This window comes from Pleurodeles waltl, chromosome 8, assembly GCF_031143425.1.
Source record: "Pleurodeles waltl isolate 20211129_DDA chromosome 8, aPleWal1.hap1.20221129, whole genome shotgun sequence".
Lineage (NCBI taxonomy): Eukaryota > Metazoa > Chordata > Amphibia > Caudata > Salamandridae > Pleurodeles > Pleurodeles waltl.
The window spans coordinates 968,640,893-968,663,993 of NC_090447.1; positions in this window are offsets into that span (position 1 = coordinate 968,640,893).

Here is a 23,101-nt window from a genome sequence, read left to right on the forward strand (position 1 = left end):
TCCACACAAAACCTCATCTCTTTCTTTCCATCTTTGGTGTGAGGTTTGGGGACTAAGACCACTGGGCTAGCCCAGGGGCTGTCAGAGCGCTCAATTACTCCCAATTCCAGCATCTTGTGGACTTCCACCTTGATGCTTTCCTTAACATGGTCAGACTGTCTAAAGATTTTGTTCTTGACAGGCATGCTGTCTCCTGTGTCCACATCATGGGTACACAGGTGTGTCTGACCAGGGGTTAAGGAGAAGAGTTCAGGAAACTGTTGTAGGACTCTCCTACAATCAGCTTGCTGTTGGCCAGAGAGGGTGTCTGAGTAGATCACTCCATCTACTGTGCCATCCTTTGGGTCGGATGACAGAAGATCAGGGAGAGGTTCACTCTCTGCCTCCTGATCCTCATCTGTTACCATCAACAGATTCACATCAGCCCTGTCATGGAAGAGCTTAAGGCGGTTCACATGGATCACCCTCTTGGGGCTCCTGCTTGTGCCCAGGTCCACCAGGTAGGTGACCTGACTCTTCCTTTCTAGTACTGGGTAAGGGCCACTCCATTTGTCCTGGAGTGCCCTGGGAGCCACAGGCTCCAGAACCCAGACTTTCTGCCCTGGTTGGAACTCAACCAGTGCAGCCTTTTGGTCGTACCAAAACTTCTGGAGCTGTTGGCTGGCCTCAAGGTTTTTGGTTGCCTTTTCCATGTACTCTGCCATTCTAGAGCGAAGGCCAAGTACATAGTCCACTATGTCTTGTTTAGGCTCATGGAGAGGTCTCTCCCAGCCTTCTTTAACAAGAGCAAGTGGTCCTCTTACAGGATGACCAAACAGAAGTTCAAAGGGTGAGAATCTTACTCCCTTCTGTGGCACCTCTCTGTAAGCGAAAAGCAGACATGGCAAGAGGACATCCCATCTCCTTTTGAGTTTTTCTGGGAGCCCCATGATCATGCCCTTTAATGTCTTGTTGAATCTCTCAACTAAGCCATTAGTTTGTGGATGGTAAGGTGTAGTGAATTTATAAGTCACTCCACACTCATTCCACATGTGTTTCAGGTATGCTGACATGAAGTTGGTACCTCTGTCAGACACCACCTCCTTAGGGAAACCCACTCTGGTAAAGATACCAATGAGGGCCTTGGCTACTGCAGGGGCAGTAGTCGACCTAAGGGGAATAGCTTCAGGATACCTGGTAGCATGATCCACTACTACCAGGATATACATATTTCCTGAGGCTGTGGGAGGTTCCAGTCGACCAACTATGTCCACACCCACTCTTTCAAAGGGAACCCCCACCACTGGAAGTGGAATGAGGGGGGCCTTTGGATGCCCACCTGTCTTACCACTGGCTTGACAGGTGGGGCAGGAGAGGCAAAACTCCTTAACCATGTTGGACATATTGGGCCAGTAGAAGTGGTTGACTAACCTCTCCCACGTCTTGGTTTGTCCCAAATGTCCAGCAAGGGGAATGTCATGGGCCAATGTTAGGATGAACTTCCTGAACAGCTGAGGCACTACCACTCTCCTAGTGGCACCAGGTTTGGGGTCTCTGGCCTCAGTGTACAGGAGTCCATCTTCCCAATAGACCCTATGTGTTCCATTTTTCTTGCCTTTGGACTCTTCAGCAGCTTGCTGCCTAAGGCCTTCAAGAGAGGGACAGGTTTCTTGTCCCTTACACAGCTCCTCCCTTGAGGGTCCCCCTGGGCCTAAGAGCTCAACCTGATAAGGTTCAAGCTCCAAAGGCTCAGTTCCCTCAGAGGGCAGAACTTCTTCCTGAGAAGAGAGGTTCCCTTTCTTTTGCTGTGTTGCAGTTGGTTTCCCAACTGACTTTCCTGTTCTCTTGGTAGGCTGGGCCATTCTTCCAGACTCCAGCTCTACTTGTTCACCCTGTGCCTTGCACTGTGCTCTTGTTTTCACACACACCAGTTCAGGGATACCCAGCATTGCTGCATGGGTTTTTAGTTCTACCTCAGCCCATGCTGAGGACTCCAGGTCATTTCCAAGCAGACAGTCCACTGGGATATTTGAGGAGACCACCACCTGTTTCAGGCCATTGACCCCTCCCCATTCTAAAGTAACCATTGCCATGGGATGTACTTTTCTCTGATTGTCAGCGTTGGTGACTGTGTAAGTTTTTCCAGTCAGGTATTGGCCAGGGGAAACCAGTTTCTCTGTCACCATGGTGACACTGGCACCTGTATCCCTCAGGCCCTCTATTCTAGTCCCATTAATTAAGAGTTGCTGTCTGTATTTTTGCATGTTAGGCGGCCAGACAGCTAGTGTGGCTAAATCCACCCCACCCTCAGAAACTAGAGTAGCTTCAGTGTGGACCCTGATTTGCTCTGGGCACACTGTTGATCCCACTTGGAGACTAGCCATACCAGTGTTACCTGGATGGGAGTTTGGAGTGGAACCTTTCTTGGGACAGGCCTTGTCTCCAGTTTGGTGTCCATGCTGTTTACAGCTATGACACCAGGCCTTTTTGGGATCAAAGTTTTTACCCTTGTACCCATTGTTTTGTGAAGAGGCTCTGGGCCCACCCTCCTGTGCAGGTTTTTGGGGGCCTGTAGAAGACTCTTTACTATTTTTAGTTTTGGCTGTCTCATCACCCTTCCCCTGGGGAGTCTTTGTGACCCCTTTCTTTTGGTCACCCCCTGTTGAAGTCTTGGACACCCTTGTCTTGACCCAATGGTCCGCCTTCTTTCCCAATTCTTGGGGAGAAATTGGTCCTAGGTCTACCAGATGCTGATGCAGTTTATCATTGAAACAATTACTCAATAGGTGTTCTTTCACAAATAAATTGTACAGCCCATCATAATTACTTACACCACTGCCTTGAATCCAACCATCTAGTGTTTTCACTGAGTAGTCAACAAAGTCAACCCAGGTCTGGCTCGAGGATTTTTGAGCCCCCCTGAACCTAATCCTGTACTCCTCAGTGGAGAATCCAAAGCCCTCAATCAGGGTACCCTTCATGAGGTCATAAGATTCTGCATCTTGTCCAGAGAGTGTGAGGAGTCTATCCCTACACTTTCCTGTGAACATTTCCCAAAGGAGAGCACCCCAGTGAGATCTGTTCACTTTTCTGGTTACACAAGCCCTCTCAAAAGCTGTGAACCATTTGGTGATGTCATCACCATCTTCATATTTAGTTACAATCCCTTTGGGGATTTTCAACATGTCAGGAGAATCTCTGACCCTATTTATGTTGCTGCCACCATTGATGGGTCCTAGGCCCATCTCTTGTCTTTCCCTCTCTATGGCTAGGATCTGTCTTTCCAAAGCCAATCTTTTGGCCATCCTGGCTAACTGGATGTCCTCTTCACTGGGGTTATCCTCAGTGATTTCAGAGGTGTTGGTCTCTCCTGTGAGGGAACCAGCATCTCTGACTATTATTTTTGGAGTCAGGGTTTGAGGGACCCTGTTCTCCCTAGATAGGACTGGTAGGGGGGAATTTTCCTCCAAGTCACTATCCTCTTCCTCTGAGTTGCCACCCTCAGAGGGGTTGGCCTTTTCAAACTCTGCCAAAAGCTCCTGGAGCTGTATTTTGGTAGGTTTGGGGCCCATTGTTATTTTCTTTATTTTACAGAGTGACCTTAGCTCCCTCATCTTCAGATGGAGGTAAGGTGTGGTGTCGAGTTCCACCACAGTCACATCTGTGCTAGACATTTTGCTTCTAAAAGTTGGAATACTTTTTAAGAATCTACAACTGGTTCTAGAATCTAATTCAAACTTTTACAAACTTTTAAACTCTAAAAGAAATGCTAAACAGGATCTAACACAAGGCCCTAGCAGGTCTTTTAAGAATTTAGAAAACTTTTCAAATTGCAAAAATCAATTTCTAATGACAATTTTGGAATTTGTCGTGTGATCAGGTATTGGCTGAGTAGTCCAGCAAATGCAAAGTCTTGTACCCCACCGCTGATCCACCAATGTAGGAAGTTGGCTCTGTATGTGCTATTTCAAAGTAAGGAATAGCATGCACAGAGTCCAAGGGTTCCCCTTAGAGGTAAAATAGTGGTAAAAATAGATAATACTAATGCTCTATTTTGTGGTAGTGTGGTCGAGCAGTAGGCTTATCCAAGGAGTAGTGTTAAGCACTTGTTGTACATACACATAGACAATAAATGAGGTACACACACTCAGAGACAAATCCAGCCAATAGGTTTTTGTATAGAAAAATATCTTTTCTTAGTTTATTTTAAGAACCACAGGTTCAAATTCTACATGTAATATCTCATTCGAAAGGTATTGCAGGTAAGTACTTTAGGAACTTTAAATCATAAAAATTGCATGTATACTTTACAAGTTATTGACAAATAGCTGTTTTAAAAGTGGACACAGTGCAATTTTCACAGTTCCTGGGGGAGGTAAGTTTTTGTTAGGTTAACCAGGTAAGTAAGACACTTACAGGGCTTAGTTCTTGGTCCAAGGTAGCCCACCGTTGGGGGTTCAGAGCAACCCCAAAGTCACCGCACCAGCAGCTCAGGGCCGGTCAGGTGCAGAGTTCAAAGTGGTGCCCAAAACACATAGGCTAGAATGGAGAGAAGGGGGTGCCCCGATTCCGGTCTGCTTGCAGGTAGGTACCCGCGTCTTCGGAGGGCAGACCAGGGGGGTTTTGTAGGGCACCGGGGGGGACACAAGCCCACACAGAAATTTCACCCTCAGCAGCGCGGGGGCGGCCGGGTGCAGTGTAGAAACAAGCGTCGGGTTTGTAATGGAAGTCAATGGGAGATCTCGGGATCTCTTCAGCGCTGCGGGCAGGCAAGGGGGGGATTCCTCGGGGAAACCTCCACTTGGTCACGGGAGAGGGACTCCTGGGGGTCACTCCTCCAGTGAAAGTCCGGTCCTTCAGGTCCTGGGGGCTGCGGGTGCAGGGTCTCTCCCAGGTGTCGGGACTTAGGATTCAAAGAGTCGCGGTCAGGGGAAGCCTCGGGATTCCCTCTGCAGGCGGCGCTGTGGGGGCTCAGGGGGGACAGGTTTTTGTACTCACAGTCTTAGAGTAGTCCTGGGGTCCCTCCTGAGGTGTTGGATCGCCACCAGCCGAGTCGGGGTCGCCGGGTGCAGTGTTGCAAGTCTCATGCTTCTTGCGGGGAGCTTGCAGGGTTCTTTAAAGCTGCTGGAAACAAAGTTGCAGCTTTTCTTGGAGCAGGTCCGCTGTCCTCGGGAGTTTCTTGTCTTTTCGAAGCAGGGGCAGTCCTCAGAGGATGTCGAGGTCGCTGGTCCCTTTGGAAGGCGTCGCTGGAGCAGGATCTTTGGAAGGCAGGAGACAGGCCGGTGAGTTTCTGGAGCCAAGGCAGTTGTCGTCTTCTGGTCTTCCGCTGCAGGGGTTTTCAGCTAGGCAGTCCTTCTTCTTGTAGTTGCAGGAATCTGATTTTCTAGGGTTCAGGGTAGCCCTTAAATACTAAATTTAAGGGCGTGTTTAGGTCTGGGGGGTTAGTAGCCAATGGCTACTAGCCCTGAGGGTGGGTACACCCTCTTTGTGCCTCCTCCCAAGGGGAGGGGGTCACAATCCTAACCCTATTGGGGGAATCCTCCATCTGCAAGATGGAGGATTTCTAAAAGTTAGAGTCACTTCAGCTCAGGACACCTTAGGGGCTGTCCTGACTGGCCAGTGACTCCTCCTTGTTTTTCTCATTATTTTCTCCGGCCTTGCCGCCAAAAGTGGGGCCTGGCCGGAGGGGGCGGGCAACTCCACTAGCTGGAGTGTCCTGCTGGGTTGGCACAAAGGAGGTGAGCCTTTGAGGCTCACCGCCAGGTGTGACAATTCCTGCCTGGGGGAGGTGTTAGCATCTCCACCCAGTGCAGGCTTTGTTACTGGCCTCAGAGTGACAAAGGCACTCTCCCCATGGGGCCAGCAACATGTCTCGGTTTGTGGCAGGCTGCTAAAACTAGTCAGCCTACACAGATAGTCGGTTAAGTTTCAGGGGGCACCTCTAAGGTGCCCTCTGTGGTGTATTTTACAATAAAATGTACACTGGCATCAGTGTGCTTTTATTGTGCTGAGAAGTTTGATACCAAACTTCCCAGTTTTCAGTGTAGCCATTATGGTGCTGTGGAGTTCGTGTTTGACAGACTCCCAGACCATATACTCTTATGGCTACCCTGCACTTACAATGTCTAAGGTTTTGTTTAGACACTGTAGGGGTACCATGCTCATGCACTGGTACCCTCACCTATGGTATAGTGCACCCTGCCTTAGGGCTGTAAGGCCTGCTAGAGGGGTGTCTTACCTATACTGCATAGGCAGTGAGAGGCTGGCATGGCACCCTGAGGGGAGTGCCATGTCGACTTACTCGTTTTGTCTTCACTAGCACACACAAGCTGGCAAGCAGGGTGTCTGTGCTGAGTGAGAGGTCTCCAGGGTGGCATAAGACATGCTGCAGCCCTTAGAGACCTTCCTTGGCATCAGGGCCCTTGGTACTAGAAGTACCAGTTACAAGGGACTTATCTGGATGCCAGGGTCTGCCAATTGTGGATACAAAAGTACAGGTTAGGGAAAGAACACTGGTGCTGGGGCCTGGTTAGCAGGCCTCAGCACACTTTCAATTGTAAACATAGCATCAGCAAAGGCAAAAAGTCAGGGGGCAACCATGCCAAGGAGGCATTTCCTTACAATCATTAGCAAGAAATTGTATTCTTTCGGTTTGAAAATGCTTTCCCGTGGAGAAATGGTTTCCTATGAAGCATGTGACAGATTGAGTTTGACAAGTTTGTTCTCAAAATCAAAAGGGATTGCCTGGGTAGGTCTTCCACAAGAAACAGAGTATTGAAGTATTTCCCTGAAATTCAGTACTTTGCAGAGTTTGACCCAGAAAGTACAGATATTGTAAAGTTGGATACATACTATCCAGGAAGAAGTCCCTATCTAGAAGACAAGTGTGTTGTGAAATTTTTCAAAACTATAGATATAGAAATAAAGTACGTGAAAACATAGAAGAAGGAAAATATGCGCTTTGTGGATATGATGATGTGATAGATGTTTAGTGAAACATGCATGAAAAACAACATTTAATTAACCATCGAAAGGTTAGTTTTCTAACTCCTGATAAAAGAGAACTTTACTATTTAGGACTCCTTCCACTGCCCAAACCTTGACGTACTGAACTAGAATTACTTCAAGATTATAAGTCTTATAAAGATTCTTTTAATGCTGTCAAAAATAGCATTGAGTGACCAATGTTTAATAACTACTTCCAAATGTTAAATGATGAGATACAACAGGAAGAAATTATTGTTGCTGAGGTAGCTAAGGATAGTTCTCGAAGCAGCCAAAGTTTAGCACCTTCAAGCCAGAATCCTCTTGGAAAACCTATTATTGAGAATAAAGCTGCAATAGCAATGAATGAAGTTGAAACCACCATGGAACACGCTAGACAGGGATCAGTACATCTGGAACAGTTAGTTGGACAACTAAACAACAAACAGAAAGAGATTTATGTTGAAGTAAAGATAAAAGAGATCACGGATTAGGACATGAGAAAAAGGAATGCATTTGTTCCTAATTCAAACCAATAGTATTATATATTAGTGGTCAGGCTGGTACATGAAAAGCTTTTTAATAAAGTTTCTCTAAGCTTACTTATAGAAAACTACTTCCAACCAATCGTGTGTAGTAACTGCACCTACTGGATTAGATGCATTAATATCAAGGGAATAACATTACAAAGACTACTTATGCTACCTGTAAAACATGATAATAACCTGGAACACTAGAAGTTATCTGGTGAAGCTTTTCCTGAGGTTGCAAGAGTTTTGAAGAAAATGAAGCTTTTGATTATTGATGAGGTAAGCATGGTTTCTAATCTAATGCTTGCTTTTGTCCACCTGCAAATGCAAGAGATTTTTAAACCTAAATACGATGTTGTGTTTGGAGGAAAGCATTTGATTGTTTTTGGAGATCTACTACAACTTACTGCTGTAAAATGACAACCTGTTTCAAAACTCTTTTACATAGCGAGATGCAAAAGTCATTGGAAAGTATTGGCAATGTGAACATTTGGCAATATATTTTCAATATAACAAACTTGTGAAAAACATGCGTTAAGCTTCTGACATGGACTATGGCACCATTTTAAATGACATTAGAGTAGGAGTTCTGACAGAGGAGGGACAATTCATGTTGTAAAGTTGTCTTATTAAGAGGCTCTTTTCCTCTAAGAAGACCTCAGCATAGCTAATGTATAGGTTTTGTGAAGAGGGAAAACATATAGTTTCGATGATGCCTACACTTCCAGAGTGTCCTGCATTTAATGACCAATTACTGAAACTTGAGAATAAAGAAATTGTAGAGTTAACTGCTATTGACAAAATGGAACACCAACGAGTAGCAGTATTGTTAAGTGAAAAATTACAAGTTAAGTTGAATTCTTTGGAAACATTTGTATCCAGGACCGCTGGACTAGAGAAGTATTTATGTGTCTGCAGAAACTAGAATAATTCTAAGATGTAATTTAAATGTAGAAGAAGGACTGGTAAATGGGGCCATGGGTAAAGATGTTGATTTCATTACTTTTCCTAAGAATGATCAGCTTGAGTTCTTAGCTATAAAGTTTGTTCAGGTTGATGGCATGAAGAAAATTGGAGGATGTGTTGTATGCTTTTTGCTTGTGAAAGATTTGTACATCCGATGAAGAAAGGTTATAGTTTGTTTTGAGTATGCCATAATGATACACAAGTCTCAAGTTTTAAGAGTTGATGCTCCATTTATTAATATCGAAAGTACTGTTTTTGAAGAAGGAATGTTATATGTGGCATTGTCTCGAGTTTGAACACTAGCTGGGCTGTTTCTAATTGATTTTGATGAGAGGAAGCTAAGTACAGATGTAAATTGTATGAGAGAGTAAAACAGGTAAAGAAGCAAATATGGTCCTCAATTAGGACAGTACCCTGTATATGAAAAACAGATACTATGTCCTAAACAGTAACTCACAAAACAATCAAAAAAGACTATAGATAATACGGAAAGCAAAGCTAAAGAAGAAGGTGTGAAGAAAATAAAACTGGGAAAGGATTCAGATATTGTTGGTTACCAGTTAGATAACACTAGGGGTGTTAACTGCTATGCTAATGTTGTTCCCAATGTTCTCTCCCATCTACCACATGTAGTAAATGCAATCCAAGAAAAACTAAAGACACATTGTGTACAGCACTTTTTATTTGCTTTCAGCGGTTATCTGGAAACAGAACTGTAATACAATATGCTGCAAGAATTCGAGAACTAGTAAATAAATATAGTGGATCTATAGCATTTACTCTAAATGCTTAACAAGATGCAAAATAATTTATTATGGAGATTCTTGGAATTTTAGAAGAAGAAAATGTGAATATTGATGATATGTTTGCAATATGTTACAAATGGAACCATGAGAGTGAAGAGTGCTCTTTCTCATCTAACACTGAAATCCAATCAGAGCGATTTTTGTACTTAACACTTCTGGATTGTAAAAGTGTATCTTTTGAAAATTAATAAAAAACAGTGACCCAAATATAGAGAAGTGTGAAATCACACAGCCACTCCCAGAGTAAAATGCAGTGGGTGGGACCTGTCACAGTGTAAGAGATAGAAATTATCTTAGCCAATAGAATTCCTTTTTTCTTCATCTCATGGGGTGCATGACGCCACTGCAAGGCTGCCGCAACGTAATCACGTCTCCTAGAAAAACCCTAAAATATTGCTTAAAACGTGTTTTTTGGGTGGAACCATTAGTTTTAACCACTCAGTAGTAAACCTCTCTATCAAATACAAACATTAACAAGCATTTGAAATGTAATGGGTCTCGCGTTTGCTCAAGTTTGAGCTATTTACATTGAAAATTACTACCTGGACTTCTCTTACCACACAAAATTAAAATAAAAAGTAAAACAGTTGACATAACAAGCCAACTCATATTGCAATTATCCATGTTACAGGCAAAAGTGCAATTATACATGTAACTGGCAAAAGTGCAATTATCTATGTAACAGGATTGATGTCGTGCACAGCGCGACTTCTGCCCACGAGATCACGCTGCCTACGAAATGAAGAGAAAAAGTAGTCCAGAAACCATATGGAAAACATCGAGTCTCGTATGATTTCAGTAGTTGGCTGGTGCGCTCGAGGAGGGCTGAACACCGAACCTATGCATGCCTTCTCACTAATAAAATCAAGTGAATTTGAAAAGGCAAGCCCAAGAACAAACCAAACTGATAGGCGTGGTTACAAGCCCGTAGAGAGATAACAACAGGGACAGAGCGCTTTGCGTGCCCGACCCTAAAAATTAGTATATTTGTGTATAATGTGCTTTTGAAAATCACCATAGTTGCGTACCATGAGTGAATCCGGAAATATGTGCGGGGAAGGTGTGCAATGCCGTCGCAACTTTCAAAAAAGTTCTGCAAACATGTTTGAAACAATTTTCAAATACTAATATTAAAGCGAAAAGACAGCATTATTAAACTACCTATGTAAAAGTGAATTTTGATATATCACATATATGTGTAATTTACAAACATCTGATTTGTGCTAGAGTCGTGTACTAGGCACGAAGATTCTCGTATGGTACACAACTCCTAAATGTATTTTTTTTTAAATTTATTATTAATAGTAGTGGATAAGCTATTATTTCAGCATGAAGGCCTGCGACTGAAAGATAACAATAATATTAATTCATATATGATGTACAACAAATTAACACCAAGTTAATAGTCATTCTCCTAATGTGGCAAGTTGGATTTTAATTGGTATTCTATATGGGAACAGAATTACAAAGTACAAAGTGTGTTTATCAAAATAAAATTACTGGAAACACTGAGATTTTTGTTTTTTAAGATAGTGCTGTACTACATATATGTGTCAAAATAGGTCTGTTTAACGATACAAGGCTGTATGTTACATATGTTTTCCAAACATTTATGTTACAACACACATTATGGTGACACTCAGTGCTGCAGACATCATAATCCAATTTATAACAGTATTTCCATCCACAGACATTAAAATAATTAAACATTAATGGAAAAAGGAAAGAATGTAAAAAGAAAACATAAACATTTATAGGGATGTTATACTTAGACCATATATTTTACAAACTTATACACATTTGTAGATAAAACCAAAGGTTACAGGACATATAATAGTTAGTAAATAGAATTTACAAAAAAACATAGAATTTCACATAAAAAACAGAGGTTAAAGGGATGTTACAGTTAGGTGAGCATCTTTAAAAAAAAAACATTGAAATTCACTGAAAAAACCACAGGTTACAGGGACATTATATTTAGGTCAACATCTTTAAAAGAACATAAAGATTCACTGAAGAAAACAAAGGTTTCAGGGATGTTATAGTTAGGCTCACATTTCATGTACTAAACCACTGAAATTCAGCAGTTATGGTTACCTCAGCTAACTATAACTTGCACCCCCATGATGCACTGCTTATGACCTCACATATTACATCACTCGTGACATGGTCAGTAACATCATTGATGACATCTCAAATTACACCACTGATGACATCATGCAGTAAGTGTAAGTGGCTGTATAGATATTTGAGTGGGAGTGAGAGTAGCTGTAAAGGTGACTGGGTGCGTGTTTGCTTGTATGGGTTAGTGAGTAAGTGTGTTTGTTACTTTATCAGTGAGTGAGTGGTGAGTCAGTGTCTGTATGGGTGAGTGAGTTGATGTATCACTAGGGTTTTGCTTAAGTGTCTGGATAAGAGCTATATTGGTTTGTGACTATATATATATAAAACAAATTCTTGCGATAACAAGAAAGGTCAGGACACTTCCCGTGCAATTAAAGCTTTTACTCTTCACAAATTATTCCTCCCAACGCGTTTCAGCCGTAGCCTTGTTCACAGAACAAGTAAAAGCTTTAATTACACTGGAAGTGTCCTGACCTTTCTTGTTATCACAAGAATTTGTTTTGTATTTTTATGGTATTTCTCGAAGCCATGGTCGGACTGCCACTTTTTTTGTTTTGAGCCTCGGTAATTCGGGTCGTTCTGGTGAATCATATATATATATATTGAGTGAAAAAACAAAGGTTTCAGAGACTTATAGTTAGATCAACATCTTTAAAAAATGTAGTTATAATTAGGTTCTGAATTTACTCTTAGGGCGCAAGTTATAGTTATTTGAAATAACTCTAACTCTAACTTCTGAATTTATACGGTGTTGTGTGAGTAAATTCAGAACCTAACCATAATGACCCTGTAACCTTTGTTTTTTCCAGTAAATTTCAATGTTTTCTTTTTTAAGTAAAGTAATTTTAATTACTTTATGTTAATCCAACCACCGCCGCGCACAGCCTTTTGCCATGCATGGTGGAGGTCGGCTGCTGGGCCTGCAGCCAAGCCCTTACATGCACCCCACCCTGAGCCGCTCACAGACTTTGGCTGTGCGCAGTGAGAGTTGGCCACAAGGCCTGCCTCTGTCAGTGGGTCTGTGAGTGGGTGTGTGAGTGTCTGAGTGGGTTTGAAAGTGGGTGTGTGAGTCTATGAGTTAGTCTGATTGGGTGCATGAGTGTCTGAGGGCAGTGTGTGAGTGGGAGCTTGAGTCTCTGAGTGCATGTATTAGTGAATGAATTAGTGTATGAATGAGCATGTGGATTTTCTAAAAGCTTTTTTTGCATATTCTCAAATATTGTTGAATATACTTGAATATTCTCAAATGCCCTCCAATATTCAAGGATAATCTTGAATGTTTGTGGGTATTCTTGAATATTCATGAATACTGCATGTGGTGAAAAAGAATTGTGTTAAACCCATTATTTGACCCTCAAACACCCCAATATCACATCCCTGGGGTCAGGGTAACACCACCCTGACCCCTTATGTCACTTTTAATTAAATCTTTCAGCCCCGGGGACAGTGTCCCATTACTCAAAATGGCAGCTGCAACTTTCTGATCATATTGCAGGCAGCCAATCACAGCATTTCTGCTGTCCCGTGCATTAACAAATTTGCTGCAATATTCACAAAAGTGTCATGATGGATCTGTGGCCCTAGATATACAAATTTATTTCACCTTTATTATCTCCAAAACTACAGAGTTACATCAAATAAGCAAATGCAGAATCTGCATACCGAAAGCAAGCTATCTGCCAAATTCTGTGTAATTCCATCCAATGGTTCGAGCTGTAGTCATGTTCAAAGGGTTCTATGGGAATTAACATGGGAATGCATGTTTTTTACCTCCCCCTTTTTCTTAGCTCCCATTTGAACGATCACCCCAAACTTTCCGTACGCAACAAGAATCACCAGCACAGTTTTTTTGGAAATGTTTTGAAGATTCGTCAAACCGTGTCACAAATATAGGCAAGTCAAAAAATGCTTTTCCTACGGAAGCATGGTCTTAACTATAACTACCTACTGTCAACTGCCATCAGGTAATATACCAGTAGGTAGTTATAGTTAGGACCTAGTCTCCATAGGTAAACTGTTATTTGTTTTGCCAATAACTTTGGCGCCTTTTGACGTATCTTCTCAAAATGTTTCTAAATTAGTTTACACTCCCTTTAGTTGCTGTCTTGGAAGTTTGGGGGTGATTCATCAAGCGAGAGCTGAGAAAAAAAAGGGGGGGTGCTTTTTCCCCATGCAAATCCCCATGGGGATTTTAGACATCACTACAGCCTGAACTGTCGGACGGAATTAAACCAAATTTGACAGAAAGGAAGCTCTTGGTCCAGAAAACACCTTTTGTTATATGGTGTAAATCCGTTCAGTAGTTTATGAGACATTTAAAGAAAAACAAATTTGTATATCTAGAGGCGTGAACCCTTCATGAATCCTCCCAATTTTGTGCAGAGATCTGATTGGCTGTCAGCACTTCAACCAGTAAGTGTTGGCAGCCATTTGGGGTCTTGGAGTCAGCTGAGACCCCAAAAAAGGTGTAAAAAAGAAAAGGGTGCAGGGTAGGAACACCGATGAGATCCCCCCTAGGGCTAAAAAGCATTTTTATTTTCATAAGAAAAATTGCTATGGATTTGAGAATCCCTGTGAAAATGTTTAAATAAACAAATGCAGTCACCCACGCTTGTTAAAAATTACACCTCTGGTGGGCAGGTACCGGCGACATGTACACATAAAAAATAAAGGAGGGGCGCACACAACCTAGGGCTCTTAAGAGCCCTGGGGACAACTACCTCCCCAGAGCTTTATTATTATTTTGGAGGGGAGCTGTGCAAACCCCACTCATTGAGCCCCAGGACCACTGCCTCCCAGGTGATATAGTTAAAGAATGGAAGGGGTCCACACGGACCTCCTGGTACCCTTACTATGCCCTGGGGACCACCCCGTTTGCTTAACATAGAAGCAGGGGCTGCAAGGAACCCCCCTGCACCGGGGACCATCACATATGTAAATATATGCACATACAGATTTATTGGCAACAAACGCTTACTCACCTACAATGCGTTTTAGCTGTAGCCTTGATTGAAGTATGGAGCAGGAGTTTGACACACAATTTAAATGCATGAAACATGTTTATCAACACAAACAAAGGACCACAGTGAGTACATATTATTGGAAAGTATTCAAATATGCCATAGCAGCCCGATTCACCAAATAGAAATTTAAATACTGGGAGATATATTTCTATTTGCATTCATTAAGTTCATAGCATCCGAGTGTGCTTGTAATATATAGCATAGTGATATTAGTTAAAACAATGTTCAGGGATGACCATAACTAAATCTAAACATCCATTACACAAATTTGTGCACTGCCCTCAATTTAGAGATTGTCACCTCAATCAAGTGGTCTGTGCGGTGTAGTGCTGAAGAGTCCCAATATCTCTATTAATTCAAGTTGTTCATACATGAGGCAATTAATATTCATATTGCAATATATTGGAAGGGTCCATTCACTAGTGATGTATATCTATAGACACTCTGTCAGCAGTATATAACATGTCAACCTCACACCCTTAATGTTGAACAATATCCCCCTTCCACTCTTTAGGCTCTAATCCTTACTCCAATCGGACATTCTGGGTACCGTAATTTTACACTATTCCTGTTAGTGTGGCAGTGCATTGGCTGGACAACACGCTACTGGTCTAGGTCTGTGGACCATCCGTGTTGAAGAGGCAGGCACCCCTGACATGCTGACTGGTGCATATACTGAGTAGAACCCCCAGGTGATAGTGGAGACCTTCATAATCTTGCTAGATGGCTCTGAATTCAACATGCATTCACCCATTTTCAGACCAGTGTCTCAAAATCTATCAACTAAATCAAGCAAAGGCAGAATGCTATACCATGCACTAATATGCTTATACAATGTAGATCAAATGGGTAATAAATCTACTTGTCACGTATATGAACATGAAAATAATTTTTGCCATTTTTTAAAATCTGCAGATCTACCCGCAGGGCTCAGCACAACTCCGTGGGTGGAATCTTGGATTTCACAAAACATTAAAAAAAAAGAAAAAAAAAGTATATATATATATATATATATAAATACGTTCCCACCCACTCTTACACTCAGACCGCCGACGAAGATGACGGTAGTAAGTATCGCAACCTAGTACACATGGGAAGAAAGGGCACAGTTACACACCCACCCCACACGCCCTGCAACTCACTCCTAACCTTTTCCACATCCCAAGCCATACATACCATAACAAGATGCACTTACCAGACACAAGGCAACAAAGACCTGCACCAAAGTACACACTGGTGCACACCACACACCCACAGTGAAACGCTGAACAGCGTCACTATATTGTGCCTACAGCACTACTGGGCACTCAAAAAAAGTATTGTACAAATAAGGCCATTGGCCAGTCCATTGCAAATACCCTGAAGTGCAAAAATAGGGCGAACTTGACACCCACATGTGCAAAAAGTACTTCTCTTGGAAGAGGCATCAATGGGGCAGCCGGGCACCTCAGGGAACAGGGGCAAGGGGTGGCGGAGGTGGGGACTTAATTCTGGAAGGGGGGCTTGGGCTTAGGTTTGGGAGGTGGAAGGGGTTTGGGCTTGACTTTGGAAGGAGGGGGAGTGGGCTTGGACCGGGGGTGGCAGAGGAACCTGGGGCAACATCGGGCTTCTTCCTCCCTGGGGAAGGGGCACGCAAATGGGAAGGGCATACTGGGGCGGACTTGGACGTGGAAGGAGTGGACAGGGCAAGTAGATGGGCAGTTTAGGGACGAGACGGGGTGGGCCAGTAGGTTCGAACAGGTCAATACGGGAGAGAAAAAGCTTTGTTGGGGAAGTTGGAGCGGACTTGGAGGCAGGTCTGGGAGTGGAGGTAGAGCGAGTGTTTGTATCAGGTGTAGGTGTGCCAGACATGAATGCAGGTGTCTCTAAAGTATGCTGATGTGTGGTGAATGTGTATGGTGTTGATGTCTGTGAATGTTTGAGTGTTTTGGGATGAGGGGGGTGGACACAGTGGGACAAGACATGCTGCCAGTGCACATGGATGTTGTCTGGGTGTCTGCAGGTCTGGTGAGTGTGCTGCAAGTGTCTGTCAATGTAGTTGTGGTGAGTGCAGGTGTGGTGCATGGGGTGCATATCATGTCTGGATGTCAGATGTTGTGGTGACCGCATGAATGGGGCAGCAGCAGTGACTGAGGGCGCAGTGCATTTGGGTGGTGAGGTGACAGACAGGGTTGCAGGGAGGATGACACAATGGGGGAAGTGGATGTGTTGTGTGCGCGTTGGTATGTTGGGTGTGTGCCTGCTTGTGGTGGGAAGTATGGTGCTTGTGTTTGTGTGCTTCTTGTGTGTTGACGTGTGTGCCTGGCTGTCTGTACGTGTGCTTGGGATGGGTGAAGGGAGTGGGGTGCTGGAAGGGGTAGAGGTGGTGGGAGCGGGGATGGAAAGACCAGGGACACTGACTGCCGTCAAAGAGGAGGCCAGAGCCTGAAAAGATCTCTGTAGGCCAGACAAGGACCGTGAATGCCTTCCAGGTATGCATTGCATTGCTGCATCTGGGCTGCTAGCTCCTGGATGGCATTCACAATGGTTGTCTGCCCTACAGAGATGACCCTAAGGAAGTCAATAGCCTCCTTTGTGAGGGCAGCAGGGCTGAACGGGGCAGGGGATGAGGTACCTGGAGTGAAGGAGACGCCCACCCTCCAGGGTGAGCGGGCACGGGCAACTGGGTGGGGAGCAACTGGGAGGGTGGTGATGGCATGGGGGATGGCAGAAGATGGCATAGAATGGGTGTGCCCTGTAGGGTCCGCCACCACCAGGAAGCTCCCATCGGAGGAGATCACAGAGTCACTACCTCCAGTGGTAGTTGCCTCCCCTGTGGTGCTCCCCTCGCCTTCCAACCCACTGGTCCCCTTGGTGTCTGTCGACTCTGTCTCCTTGAAACCATGGACTGCTGCATCCCAACTCACTGGTGCCACTGCTCCCTTGCCAGATGATGCTGATGTACACAAAGAACACAAAAGCACAGGAGTGAAGAGAAAAAACAAGGGAGAACTTTATCAAAACATGAATACATGCACATCTCTGGCTCACACACACTCCCATCCATCTCACACACTTACACGCAGCACATACAACATACTTTTTGATTGTGTCCCTGACTAGTGGCCATACCCCAGAATATACCACATTACCCACAGAAAACACACACCTGATACACTGTGTGGGTACACCCATGAGAAACCATGCCCAGCCAATGCACTTACAAGTCCATGAGGCCACCAAGCATAACAGATGACAGAAAGGGGAATCCCCATGGGCCTATGGAGACTGCCCAAACTAGCCCTCACACCATCCCAGGGACTTTGGGGGGGCAGAACTGCAGGAACACACCTGTCCAAGTGCCTGGCAGTAGAATGCATACATACCACAGCACCAAAGCAGTATCACAACAGTGTTGGTACTCACCCCTTTGTGGCTGCTGTGCTGCCTTCAAGTGCCCATCCAAATCTGGATAGGCCACTGCCAGACTGTAGGCCATTAGCGGGGTCAGGGTCCGACGGGCACCCCTTCCTCGTTGGGAAGCCTTCCCCAACTGGGCCTCTCTGGTCTTCCTGGCCCAGCGCCTCAGGTCCTCCCACCGCTTCCTGCAGTGGGTGATCTGCCGGTTGTAGACCCGCAGGATCCGCACTTTCTTCTGATGGCCTGCGGCAGGATTTTCTTTTGATGGCCGCTGACCTGCATGGGACACACATAGCAAAGAAACAGACAGTATGTGTGCACCGAATACAGATGACATGTCGTTCCCTATGGAATGGCCATTGTTGAAAGCCATGTTATCAACTCACATACAGTATATGCCAGCCAGTGTACGGCTGGGCAGGCACACATCGAACCCACATGCATGCAGGAATCCGCCACAATCACACACATCTAAGGATGACAGACACCAACTCACCTGCTCCTCTGGTCGCCCATATAACTTTGCATACAGGGGTAGGACCCTGTCCACCAGCTTCTCCAGCTCCTCCACGGTGAAGGCCAGGCCCATTCCCCTGTAACCCCCACCATCTCAGGGACCAGAGTCAGGACACAGCAGCACATGCAGTGGAGTATTACCCTGCACAGGAATTAGGAGCCAAGTGTCAAGGGTCTGACGAAATGGCATAGTTACTGCGGCGGTGTGCTCCATCACCGCTAGCGGCGATCATGATTGGTCCAGGTTCCCCAGTGACAACCATGTAAACCAATGATCAGGTGCACGGCGGTGAACACCGCCTTCCGCCATGACGATTAACGCCAGCAGAATGAAGTCACTTCCACTCCCTCATACCTAGTTGGCAGGAAGCTGCCATTTTGCTACCACCGCATCACCATAGCCTGGCCAGGGGCCTCATCCAGGACCTCCAAATCTCCAACCTTAGTCGCTTGCTGACATGAGTCTAGGATCCTCACATGCATCCATTTTGGAATTGTGTCCACACTGGGATGCCATTATTACAGATTTAACTCAGCACACATATGCCTGATGGTGTACTTCATACTTTGCATCTCTGTGTGTTACCTATGTGTCACACTTACAAAGACACAGTGACATCATGTGATGAAGGTGTATGTGTACACTCAATATGTGTTCTTTCCTCCACCATAGGTACTGACCCGTGTGGCAAGGGAGGGCCCGATCTGTTTACAGACCTCTGTTTGATTTGTAAACTATGGAGGAACGTCACATCATTATCACCTACAGACTAAATAGAGCTACCATCCATGACTTCAGTGCATTAATGGACCCTGTACTGAAACCGGCAAATGGGAATCAGCATGCCATCCCTATAACTGTGCAAGTGCTATCTGTACTCCATTTGTTCAGCTACGGGCTCATTTCAGGTGACAGTGGGCATGGGTGCAGGGGTCTCACAGCCAATGTTCAGCCTCATCCTGTCAAAATTCCTGGATGCATTCATCCAACACCTGCAAACATATGTCCAGTTTCCCCAAAGGGCTGAACTTCCTGCCATCAAATCTGGATTTTATGTATTTGTCAACATCCCACATGTGATTGGTGCTGTTGATGGAACCCACATAGCTCTCATACCCCCAAGAGTGAATGAACAGGTGTACAGGAATCAAAAGAACTATCACTCCATGAATATACAATTGGTGTGTACTGCTGACCAGTACATTTCACATGTCAATGCCAGGTTCCCAGGCTCAGTCCATGATTCCTTTGTCCTGAGAAACAGCAGTGTATCACACTTGATGGGACAACTTCAAGGGGACAGAGGATGGCACATAGGCGAGCGTGTATGACACTGGGGCCCATATTTATACTTTTTGACGCTAAACTGCGCTAACGCAGTTTAGCGTCAAAAAGTTTTGCGCCGGCTAACGCCATTCTGCAGCGCCATGCGGGCGCCGTATTTATTGAATGGCGTTAGCCGGCGCAAGCAGACCGGCGCTGCCTGGTGTGCGCGAGAAAAACCACGTACACCAGGCAGCGCCGGGGTAGGGGGAAAATGGCGCATGGGCGTCTTAAAATGGGGCAAGTCAGGTTACGTCGAAAAAATCGTCGTAACCCGACTTGCGCCATTTATTTTCGACGCCCATCCCCCATCAACATGACTCCTATCATTGTAAAGATAGGAGTCATGCCCCCTTGCCCAATGGCCATGCCCAGGGGACTTCTGTCCCCTGGGCATGGTCATTGGGCATAGTGGCATGTAGGGGGGCACAAATCAGGCCCCCCTATGCCACCAAAAATTATTTAAAAAAAATAAAAAAAATACTCACCTGAATGTCCCTGGGGTGGGTCCGTCCAGCCTTGGGTGTCCTCCTGGGGTGGGCAAGGGTGGCAGGGGGGGTCCCTGGGGGCAGGGGAGGGCACTCTGGGCTCATTTTGAGCCCACTTGTCCCTTAACGCCATGCCTGACCCAGGCGTTAAAAAGCGGCGCAAATGCGCCGTTTTTAGCAACGCCCACTCCCGGGCGTCTCTTTTGCCCGGGAGTATAAATACCACGTAAAGGCCTGGGAGTCATTTTTTAGACGGGAACGCCTCCCTTGCATATCATTAACGCAAGGAAGGGGTTCACGCTAAAAAATGACGCACATTCCGGGAACTTTGGCGCTATTCGCCTCTAACGCCATAGTATAAATATGGCGTTAGTTTGCGTTAGTTTTGCGTCGAAATTGCGTAAAAAAAAACGACGCAATTTCGGCGCAAACGGAGTATAAATATGCCCCTGGATCTTTACATAGCTGACAGCCAGCCAATATGCATGTGAAGTCAGTTTCTTAAGGTCCTGTTTCACCCACTTTTGCAGGTTATTCTGGCTACCCAACTTGCAATGGCTCCTGACACCTGTGAGGAATCCCACGACACATGCAGACGGGAATTATAATGAGGCCCATGGACGTACTAGGAGAGTGATTGAGCGCACTTTAGGTCTCCTGAAGGCTAGATTTAGTTGCCTCCATCTCTCTGGGGGATCCCTGTGCTAAGTCCTTTAGAAGGTGTGTAAGATAGTGGTGGCCTGTTGCATGCTGCACAACTTGGCTGTGAGGAAAGCTATCCCCCTTCTGGAAGAGGAGGGTGCTGCCCAACCAGCCCTGCAACCTCTCAGAGGGGATGAGAGTGATGGTAAGGAAGAAGAGGGGGAGGATCTCAACTCCAGGAACCAGCTGATCCACCTATACTTCCAGTGACTATGAGGCACTGTTCACTGATGCTGGTGTCTTCACTGCATAGTATCAGTCTGACTCATTTAATTGGTAATGTGGCGCCTATAGTCATTGACAATGTTAACTGATGACTGAAGTCACATGTGCTAGGAAACCCAATAGTAGGTACAGTGTGACATACTTCAGACACTACAGCGCGTGGATCCCCTCCTGCAATAAAGGTATGATTATGAAATTGACTGGCTAATGCATACATAATCACAATTGATATCTCATATTGACGAGGGACATACGGTTTGAGTGCATAGGTGTTTTTATTAAGTGACAAAATATACATATTTCGTGGAACAGTGATAGGGAGTGGTCACATGGTGCATATCCATACTCAGTTACATATGCTCAGCTGTTGGTAGCACTGGGTTTTGTTCCATGTGGCCATTGGTAGATGGTTTGATGGCACTGGCAAGTCAACAAGGGAGCACAGTGGCGCTTGGCTTGGTCTTGGCTGGTGTTTCAGTGGCGTGTCTGGTTCTGAGGGCACGTTTGTGAAGCTGGAGCTGGGCTGCAGGTGTAGGGGTGCTGGTTTCCTAGGTGTCCTCTGGCAGTGCCACCAGTCCAGTAGCTGCTGCAGATATAGATGGCAGGGCAGTGTCCTGGCTGAGGGTAGGGGCTAGCAGGTGGGTGGAGGTCTCAGACTGGCTGTGGTACTGGTGCTGCAGCACCCCTGCAATGGTGGCCATGGTGGCATTGAGCTGTTTCCATTGCTCCATGGCCTCCTGGTGGTGTGCTATCTGCAGCCTCTGATTCTGCTCCAGGGGGGCCAGGATCGGCCCATCCTGTCCTGGGTATGATGGTATACTCCCAGGACCTCAGATATCACATCCTGGGCTACTGCATCCAACCTTTGGCTACCCATCCGGGCCACTGATGTCCGCCCACAGGTCCTCGCCCCCTGTGCCTGTGTCCTGAGGCGAGGGAGGGCCCGATCTGTTTACAGACCTCTGGTTGATTTGTAAACTATGGAGGAACGTCACATCATTATCACCTACAGACTAACTAGAGCTACTATCCATGACCTCAGTGCATTAATTGATCCTATACTGAAACCGGCAAATGGGAATCAGCGTGCCATCCCTACAACTGTGCAAGTGCTATCTGTACTCCATTTGTCAGCTACGGGCTCATTTAAGGTGACAGTGGGCATGGGTGCAGGGGTCTCACAGCCAATGTTCAGCCTCATCCTGTCAAAATTCCTGGATGCATTTGTCCAACACCTACAAACATATGTCCAGTTTCCCCAAAGGGCTGAACTTCCTGCCATCAAATCTGGATTTTATCTATTTGCCAACATCCCACAAATGATTGGTGCTATTGATGGAACCCACATAGCTCTCATACTCCCAAGAGTGAATGAACAGGTGTACAGGAATCAAAAGAACTATCACTCCATGAATATACAATTGATGTGTACTGATGACCAGTACATTTAACATGTCAATGCCAGGTTCCCAGGCTCAGTCCATGATTCCTTTGTCCTGAGAAACAGCAGTGTAGCACACTTGATGGGACAACTTCAAGGGGACAGAGGATGGCACATAGGTGAGTGTGTATGACACTGGATCTATACATAGCTGACAGCCAGCCAATATGCATGTGAAGTCAGTTTCATAAGGTCCTGTTTTACCCACTTTTGCAGGTTATTCTGGCTACCCCAACTTGCAATGGCTCCTGACACCTGTGAAGAATCCCAGGACACACGCAGAGAGGAATTATAATGAGGCCCATGGACATACTAGGAGAGTGATTGAGCGCACTTTAGGTCTCCTGAAGGCTAGATTTTATTGCCTCCATCTCTCTTGGGGATCCCTGTGCTAAGTCCCTGAGAAGGTGTGTAAGATAGTGGTGGCCTGTTGCATGCTGTACAACTTGGCTGTGAGGAAAGCTACCCCCCCTTCTGGAAGAGGAGGGTGCAGCCCAACCAGCCCTGCGACCTCACAGAGGGGATGAGAGTGATGGTAAGGAAGAAGAGGGGGAGGGTCTCAACTCCAGGAACTAGCCTATCCACCTATACTTT